The sequence below is a fragment of the Triticum urartu genome, chromosome 6A, assembly GCF_056163025.1.
Source record: "Triticum urartu cultivar PI428250 chromosome 6A, HENAU_Tu73, whole genome shotgun sequence".
Taxonomy (NCBI): domain Eukaryota; kingdom Viridiplantae; phylum Streptophyta; class Magnoliopsida; order Poales; family Poaceae; genus Triticum; species Triticum urartu.
In genome coordinates this window covers 53166287-53175862 of record NC_141878.1, presented here as the reverse complement: position 1 = coordinate 53175862, position 9576 = coordinate 53166287, and the positions used below count along the sequence as shown (strand labels likewise).

Here is a 9576-nt window from a genome sequence, read left to right as displayed (position 1 = left end):
TGCTAGACAACAATGAACCTACGAGCTATGGAGAAGCGATGGTGGGCCCAGATTCCGATAAATGGCTCGAGGCCATAAAATCCGAGAGAGGATCCATGTATGAAAACAAAGTGTAGACTTTGGAAGAACTGCTTGATGGTCGTAGGGCTGTTGGGTGCAGATGGATTTTAAAAGGAAGACGGACAATGATGGTAAATGTCACCATTAAGAAAGCTCGACTTGTCGTTAAGATGTTTCCCGACAAGTTCAAGGAGTTGACTACGATGAGACTTTCTCACCTGTAGCGATGCTAAGAGTCTGTTGGAATTATATTAGCGATTACTGCATTATTTATGAAATCTTGCAGATAGGATGTCAAAACATTGTTTCCTCGACGATTTTCTTGAGGAAAGGTTGTATGTGATACAACGGAAGGTTTTGTCAATTCTGAAAGAAGCTAATAAGTATGCAAAGCTCCAGCTATCCTTCTAAGGACTGGAGTAAGCATCTCGGAGTTGGAATGTATGCTTTGATGAGATGATCAAAGATTTTGGGTGTATACAAAGTTTATGATAAACTTGTATTTCCAAAGAAGTGAGTGGGAGGACTATAGAATTTATGATAAATATATGTTGTTGACATATTGTTGATCAGAAATGACGTAGAATTTCTGGAAAGCATATAGGGTTATTTGGAAAGTGTTTTTCAATGGAAAGCCTGGATTAAGCTACTTGAACATTGAGCATCAAGATCTATAAGGATAGATAAAAATGCTTAATGGTACTTTCAAATGAGCACATTCCTTGACATGATCTTGAAGGTGTTCAAGATGGATCAGTCAAAGAAGGAGTTCTTTCCTGAGTTGTAAGGTATGAAGTTAAGACTTAAAGCTCGACCACGGCAGAAGAAAGAGGAAGGACGAAGGTCGTCCCCTATGCTTTTGTCATAGGCTCTCTACAGTATGCTATGCTGTGTACCGCACCTGAAGTGTGCCTTGCCATAAGTCAGTCAAGGGGTACAAGAGTGATCCAAGAATGGATCACAGGACAGCGGTCAAAGTTATCCTTAGTAACTAGTGGACTAAGGAATTTTCTCGATTATGGAGGTGGTAAAAGAGTTTGTCGTAAAGGGTTACGCCGATGCAAACTTTGACACTAATCCAGATTGTTCTGAGTAGTAAACTGGATTCGTATAGTAGAACAGTTATTTGGAATAGCTCCAAATAGAGCGTGGTAGCTGCATCTAGGAGATGACATAGAGATTTGTAAAGCACACACGGATCTGAAAGGTTCAGACCCGTTGACTAAAACCTCTCTCACAAGCATAACATGATCAAAACCAGAACTCGTCGAGTGTTAATCACATGGTAAATGTGAACTAGATGATTGACTCTAGTAAACTCTTTGGTGTTAGTCACATGGGGATGTGACCTTGAGTGTTAATCACATATCGATGTGAACTAGATTATTGACTCTAGTGCAAGTGGGAGACTATTGGAAATATGCCCTAGAGGCAATAATAAATTGATTACTATTATATTTCCTTGTTCATGATAATCGTTTATTATCCATGCTAGAATTGTATTGATAGGAAACTCAGATACATGTGTGGATACATAGACAACACCATGTCCCTAGTAAGCCTCTAGTTGACTAGCTCGTTGATCAATAGATGGTTACGGTTTCCTGACCATGGACATTGGATGTCGTTGATAACGGGATCACATCATTAGGAGAATGATGTGATGGACAAGACCCAATCCTAAGCATAGCACTAGATCGTGTAGTTCGTATGCTAAAGCTTTTCTAATGTCAAGTATCATTTCCTTAGACCATGAGATTGTGCAACTCCCGGATACCATAGGAGTGCTTTGGGTGTGCCAAACGTCACAACGTAACTGGGTGGCTATAAAGGTACACTACGGGTATCTCCGAAAGTGTCTGTTGGGTTGGCACGAATCGAGACTGGGATTTGTCACTCCGTGTGACGGAGAGGTATCTCTGGGCCCACTCGGTAGGACATCATCATAATGTGCACAATGTGATCAAGGAGTTGATCACGGGATGATGTGTTACGGAACGAGTAAAGAGACTTGCCAGTAACGAGATTGAACAAGGTACCGGGATACCGACGATCGAATCTCGGGCAAGTATCGTACCGATAGACAAAGGGGATTGTATACGGGATTGATCGAATCCTCGACATCATGGTTCATCCGATGAGATCATCATGGAACATGTGGGAGCCAACATGGGTATCCATATCCCGCTGTTGGTTATTGACCGGAGAATGTCTCGGTCATGTCTGCATGTCTCCCGAACCCGTAGGGTCTACACACTTAAGGTTCGATGACGCTAGGGTTATAAAGGAAGCTTGTATGTGGTTACCGAATGTTGTTCGGAGTCCCGGATGAGATCCCGGACGTCACGAGGAGTTCCGGAATGGTCCGGAGGTAAATATTTATATATGGGAAGTCCTGTTTTGGTCACCGGACAAGTTTCGGGGTCACCGGTATTGTACCAGGACCACCGGAAGGGTCCCGGGGGTCCATCGGGTGGGGCCACCTGCCCGGGGGGCCACATGGGCTGTAGGGGTGTGCACCTTGGCCTATATGGGCCAAGGGCACCAGCCCCAAGAGGCCCATGCGCCAAAGGATAAGGAAGAGTCCTAAAGGGGGAAGGCACCTCCGAGGTGCCTTGGGGAGGAGGGACTCCTCCTAGCCGCACCCTTCCTTGGAGGAAGGGCCAAGGCTGCGCCTCCCCCCTTCTCCCTTGCCCCTATATATATGTGGGGGGTGGGAGGGAAGCCATACCAATGTTCTGGTGCAGCCCTCCCCTTCTCCCAAGTCCTTCTCCTCTCCCGTGGTGCTTGGCGAAGCCCTGCAGGATTGCCACGCTCCTACACCACCACCACGCCGTTGTGCTGCTGCTGGATGGAGTCTTCCTCAACCTCTCCCTCTCTCCTTGCTGGATCAAGGCATGGGAGACGTCACCGGGCTGTACGTGTGTTGAACGCGGAGGTGCCGTCCGTTCGGCACTAGGATCATCGGTGATTTGGATCACGACGAGTATGAGTCCATCAACCCCGTTCACTTGAACGCTTCCGCTTAGCGATCTACAAGGGTATGTAGATGCACTCTCCTTCCCCTCGTTGCTGGTCTCTCCATAGATAGATCTTGGTGACACGTAGGAAAATTTCGAATTTCTGCTACGTTCCCCAACACCGTCATCACCTACGGGTTCCGCACTGGTTACATCTACTATGCAGGAGGTTCATCGTGCACCGAGGGATTGTCCGTTGGTCGTCGTCGCCCCAGCTTCAGGTTACGTGTACTGGTTCACGTAATTGGGAGATTTTATCTTGGGTCTTAGAGGAATTCGTTGCATCGTAAAAGATCGGGCCAAATAAGCGGCGCGTATGAGGTTGTGCTCATATCACTTCCGATATTCCGATAAATCGGTCGATTTTCCTGTGTCTGACCGATAAGATAAATTGGCTGATAAATCAGCCGATATGGTGATAAATCGACCGATATGCTGATAAACTGGCCGATTTACCCCTTATCATGTGTCAGCCGATAAATTCCCGATAAGCGATATCCCCAACATTGCCTTTAGTAAAGGCCGATTGACTCTTGGAGACTAGTCTATGCATGATCACTCCAAGTCTATCAGCCAGTACCGTGGTAATTTTTTTGAAAACACAATTAAATAAGCTAATTGGTTGAAATTTTGTCATGACAGAGGCCTCAAGTTCCTTAGGAATGAGGGTAACCATGGCAAAGTTCAAATGAAAAATATCTAACTTACCAAGGTGGATATCAACAAACATAGCCATAAGATCCTTCTTAATCAAACCCAAAATTTTTGATAAAAGAAAAAGGAAGTCCATCTGGGCCAGGGGCTCCATCTGAGTAAGAATTGAAGATGTCATTCTTGACTTCTTCTGAAAAACCAGCAAAGAGCATCTCATTTTCTGAAGAAGAAGAAACTTTATCTTGATCACTAAAGAAATTATCAGCTAAAGTGAAGCCAGAGGGTTCTTCCTTGCCAATTTTTTTTATAGAAGCTAGCAGCTATATCAAGCATTTCTTTGTTGTCAGAGGTTGGTCCAAATGGCCCCTGCAGGGTATGAATATTGGTTTTCCTCCTCTGATTTGCAACAGCTTGAAAATATGCAGTGTTTTTGTCCCACTCTTTAATATCCCTATCTCTAGACCTTTGTTTGGCTTTAGTCTCCTCTTTAAGGCAAATTTTGGTCATCCCTATTCTAATTTCCTTCAATCTTTGTGCCTCTACTGTGGTTAGTTCCTCAGTCTCCGCCTTGATATCAAGAGTGTCATATTCATCCATCATATCTTTCTTAAGCTTCCTAAGTTCCGCTTCTATATTAATACTCCACCCTTTGGTAATTCTCCTCAGGTTTCCACCTTGCCCTGCCATATATCAATAGAGGAGAAGCCTGAAACAGGGATGTTCCATGCCTTCTTTGGGATTTGTGTTTGCCTGTTTGGGTCGCCTTGTCGGTCTGGCTCGTGCTGCGTTTTTCGTCGGCCAATGAGTGGTTGGCATGTTTAGGCCGGCCCAACTGGCATGTCTCCAGTTCTTTCCCAAACCATTTTTTCTTTCATTGTTTTCTCCTTTTACATTTCCCTTTTATCTTTTCCTTTTTCTTTTTTTGGCCTATTTCATCTTTCATTTTGTGAACAATTTTCAAATTCATGATAATTTTAAATTATGAATTGTTTTGGAAATCATGAATAGTTTTCAAATTCATGATGTTTTTTTGAAATCATGAACATTTTTAAATTTGTGAACTGTCATTCACAAATTCACGAACACTTTTTGATACTATGAAATTGTTTCTGATAATCGTGAACATTTTTTTGAATCGATGCACATTTTTGAATCAATGAACATTTTCTGAAATTGTGAAAGAAAATCATGGAATTTTATTTGGATCGATTAACAGCTTTTGAAATTTGGGAAACACATTCAAAATTCATGAACATATTTTTACTCTTATGAAAAATAAAAAAATCATGATTTTTTGAATTGTTGAACATTTATTCAAATTAACGAACATTTTTTCTGAACATTGTTTATGAAACTATGAATATTTTCTAGAATATGCGAGCATTTTGTACAAATTCATGAACATTTTTCGAATTCACGAATTCTTTTTGGAACTTGTGAAAATTTTAAATATGTGAGCATTTTTTTAAAGTCACAAAAATTTTGTGAATCCGTAAATTTTTATTAATTCTTGAACATTTTTTCCAATATCACAATTTTTTGGAATTCTGAAACCTTTTTTTAACTATTAATTATTTTAATGCAGATTAAAACAAAACAGAAATTAAAAATAAAGCTTAAAACTAAAAAATTAAAAAACAAGGGGTGTCCAGCTCCGCAAATGGGCCGACCCTATTTGTTGGGACCGAACTCGACATGAGCACACCATACCACCCCAACAAAGACGGTAGCCGGAGTGCGTGAACTAGCGCTTGGAGATTTATATGTGTTGCTTCATCCACGCCTGTCCAAAACATTGGAGCCAATTCCTTTCCCTCGCGAAAATTTGGTATAATTCAAGGTACCACTCCTCTCTGGATATGTCACAGTTTCAAGCTCTTTAGGGCCATGCACCGTGGTATTAGGGCATCAAAGCAGCACACCCTGCAGAATCCCAACACTGAAAGACTGGCTCGGGGAATGGAAAACAACGAAACAAGTTATTAAGCAACACTTGCACAGAGCGCGCCATATTTTGAAGGTTTGGGCTGACAAGGAGCGCACAGATCGTTTCGTTCGAACCAGGTGATGCCGTCTACATAAAGTTGCAAGCATATGTGCAAAGTTTGGTGGATCATCGCGCCGACCCCAATGTAAGTTGGCGTTCAAATAGTTCGGGCCCTTCAACGTTCCGTGCATCATCAACCCAGTATCGTATGAACTGGCTCTGCTCGAGAACTCAAAGATTCACCCTGTCTTTCATGTCACCCGGATACGGCAGGCTCTAACTCCAGGTACTCCTCCTACCACTGATCCACCCATGCTATATCCAACGCTGCTTTGGTTCCAGTCAAGATCATCAACAACATATGGCGTCAGACACCCTTCGATTGCCGCGAACAAGTACCTGTTCGATGGTCAGATTCTGCTACACTGGAAGCTACGTGGGAAAACGCCATTGCACTGCTACATCGCTTTCAGACCTGTCGGCTTGGGGTCAAGCCGCACCTCAAGGAGGAGGAGGGATGTTAGTGTCCCAATTGACGCTATGAGGCAAAATTTCGTGTTATGACCCTTTTGGCATATAAATTCAGGATCTAGCTCCTGTTTATTTTTTTTGACATTTGACCCTTTTGCTACTGCTGCACTCTGTGGCGGTAGGATTGCATAGCCTACCGCCAGGACCTTTGGCGGTAGGGGAACGACAACCGCCCTCACATAAACGGCCAGGCGCTGACCTGGCAGACATGCTACCACTAGAGAAGACGGCGGTAGGGAATGCAGTCTTACCGCCAGCATCCCTGGCGGTAGGGTGTGCAACCCTACCACTGATTAACTACCAGTTCTGGTCACAGAACCCATGGCCCGTGGGGTGAGGCACCCTACCGCTTTAGGGCATCTCCAGCCGTTGGCCCCCCAGGGGGCGCCTAAAATCGCCGCCTGGGGGTGAGCCGGCGCAAAAATTGGGCCTGGGGGCGAGTTGGTCCCTAGCCGCCGGCCCCAGGGCCGCCCCCAGGCACGTTTTAAAATAAAATAAGTTCGGCGAAGTTCGGCTTAAACACTATAAATTTCGGCCAAACATGATAAATTTCGGCACATTTCGGTGAAGTTCGCGGATTTTCATTACATAGCACATATATATAAACTAATCTAAAGAAAAAACTAGCTGAAGTCGCCGCCGTCGCCGCCATCGTCGTCGTCGGCCTTCTCCTCCTTGAGGTGGGTGCCCCTGCTGGACCCCTGTCCGATGTCTCCATGGCGGACTGGTGGCGGTGCATCGTCGTTGTCGTCGTCGCTGTCGTAGATGACGACGACTCTGCCTTCGTCGCGGCCGCGTCGACGCTCCGCGAAGCGAAGCAGGGCGGCGCACTAGTGCTCCTTCGCCTTCTCCATCGCTATGGAGTCCCTGCGCGCCCATTCCAGGGCCGCGTCGTCGTCGAGCTCCGTCGTCACCGGCGCGGCTGGCTCCTTCTTCACCGGCGCGAGCCCCGGCTCTGTCTTCACCGGCACGAGCCCCGGCTCTGTCTTCACCGGCGCGAGCCCCGGCTCCGTCTTTGGCTTGACGAAGCGCGGAGTAGGAGCCGACGAGTAGGCGCGCCGGCCGCCCTCATTGATGACGATGCCGACGCTGCGAGTGCGCTGGCCGAGCGGCGTCTCCGCCGTGGGCTCGGCCTTGACGCCGAGCAGGGCCGGAGTACCAGAGGAGTGCAATGAAGATCGGGAGGAAGAAGAGGAGGAGGACCCGAACCTCCTTGGCGCCCATGGCCCGACGCGTCGGTGCTGCGCCGGGGCGGCCACCCTGGCCGGGTACGCCAACGGCGGGTCGTTGTCGCCCTCGAGGTACGTCAGCATGCCCTCAAGTGTGCGGCCGGGGACGCGCCACCACAGGTGGCGCCCCTCGCTGTTCTGCCGGCCGCCGACCACCGGCGCGCCGTTGGTGGACGCCAAGCGCTGCTACTGGCAGCGCTCGAAATACGCCGCCCAAGCCGCGTGGTTGTCGGCGGCGTACTGGAGGAGGGAGAGTTGGGCGTCGGTGAGGGAGGCGCACGACCTCGACTTCCTCGGCGAAGTATTTCGGCTTCGCCACGACGTTGGGCAACGGGGGAATGGGCACTCCCCCGGCGCTGAGTCTCCACCCCGTCGGCCCGGCGCGCATGTCCGGCGGCGCCGGGATGTTCGCCTGGAACAGGAGCCAGGACTCCTGTTCGCGGAGCGAACGGCGGCCGAAGCCGTTGGCCGCCGCCTAGTCTCCGGGGAAGCGTTCTGCCATGGCGACGGGCTCGGGAGAGGTAGAGAGGTAGAGGGAGGGGCTGGGCAGCGGCGCTCGGGAGAGGTAGGGAGAGGGAGGGGCTGGGCGGCGGCGAGGGGCGGGGCTGGTGTGGGCACAGGCGAGTGAGGCCACCGGCTATATAGCCGCGCCGCGCCCGTGTGTACGCGTGCGAGGGAGGGGAGGCATCGGCGCGCCGTCCGTGAGGAATCAATGGCAAGGCTGACAGGCGGCAGCCTTGTCATTGATTCCCCACGGGAACCGGGGCCGTTGGGGGAAGACAAGGCGCCGTGTCGCTGACGCGGCTGGCCCGCGGCTTTTTCACGCCAAAATAGCTCGCCCCGGCGCCCCCGGGCGCCCCCCAGCGCGCCGGGTTCGGCCTGGGTCCGCCGACGCTGTTTTCGGCCCAGGCCGGCAAAAAGCGGGCTCTTGGGGGCGCGACTGGGCTGTTTTTTCGGCGCCGGTGCGAAAAATCGCCTGGGGAAGCCTTCCTGGGGGCGCGGCTGGAGATGCCCTTAGACCCTGGCGGTAGGGTCCCATCATATAGTGCATTTTTTGCACAACTTGTATTTTGTTGTTGAAGAAACTGTGCTCTTTTTTCACATGAAAGTTCACTCATTTTTTACCATGAAAGTATACTCATATTGACAAGAACAATTGGCATGAAGTTAACTTAATGTTCAAACTGAATTTGACGGACAAACTTATGAAAAAACAGAATTTGATAGCACATAGTTTCATATTCATTGAGAACATAATTGAAAGGCACAAGGCATTACAAGAGGCACATAGTTTCATTATTCATTGGGAACATAGTTGAAAGGCACAAGACAAACTAATAGGAAGATATTCTGACAAGTTCGGAGAGCAGGCAGACATCTTCAGAGCTCCTCGTATGTTAGCCATGGCCGTGGAGATAGAAACGACAGCGGATCCACCGGTTCAGGCAGAGGCGAAACGTTGGTCGGCATTCGATCATTCAAGCACTCCCACCTTGCCCTGCACGCTGGAGTTTTCGCCTCCGCCCTTCCCTAGTTAATGATCTCGAACGCCAATGCACTTGGGGGCGGCATCCTGGTTCTCTCCTCTGCATTGCTCTTGAAGTAGATTCTTCGGCCCAAATTGCGCAGGAGATAGTTGGCGTTCTTCTTGGCAACTTCAATGCATGCTTCCCTGTGGACACGGGAGATACTTGCATCTGCCTCCATCTCTGCCTTCACTTTCTTCCACTCCTTCATGCTCTGCGACCAAGCCATGACATCGTCAAGGATCCTCTCTGCCCTCTTGTGCCACCGCTTTGCCCTCATCGCATCTAGGACCTTGTCTGAGATAGATCCCACCAGCTGCAGCAGCTCGGGGAAGGTCTCGTACATGTACGGGAGTGACAACTCTGACGGAATGTGCTGGAGAGGAGTGGGAGGAGCGGGCGGTGATGGAGTGGCAGTGCCTGCTCCACGGTTCTGTACCTAAACATATAGATGTATCACACAAAGGTTCATCACCTTCAAAAAAAAATCTAAACCTAGGGTTCATCATGTGGTCAAAAATTCTAAACCTAGGAAATATGAATTAGGGTTCATTATGTGGTCAAAAAAT

The 9576-nt window shown here is 48.4% G+C and overlaps 1 pseudogene; it reads right to left on the bottom strand.

The window, feature by feature from the left end:
* Positions 1–8861: 8861 nt before the first annotated feature.
* LOC147963863 (uncharacterized) lies at positions 8862–9362 on the bottom strand (annotated as a pseudogene).
* Between the last annotated feature and the right edge of the window lie 214 nt (positions 9363–9576).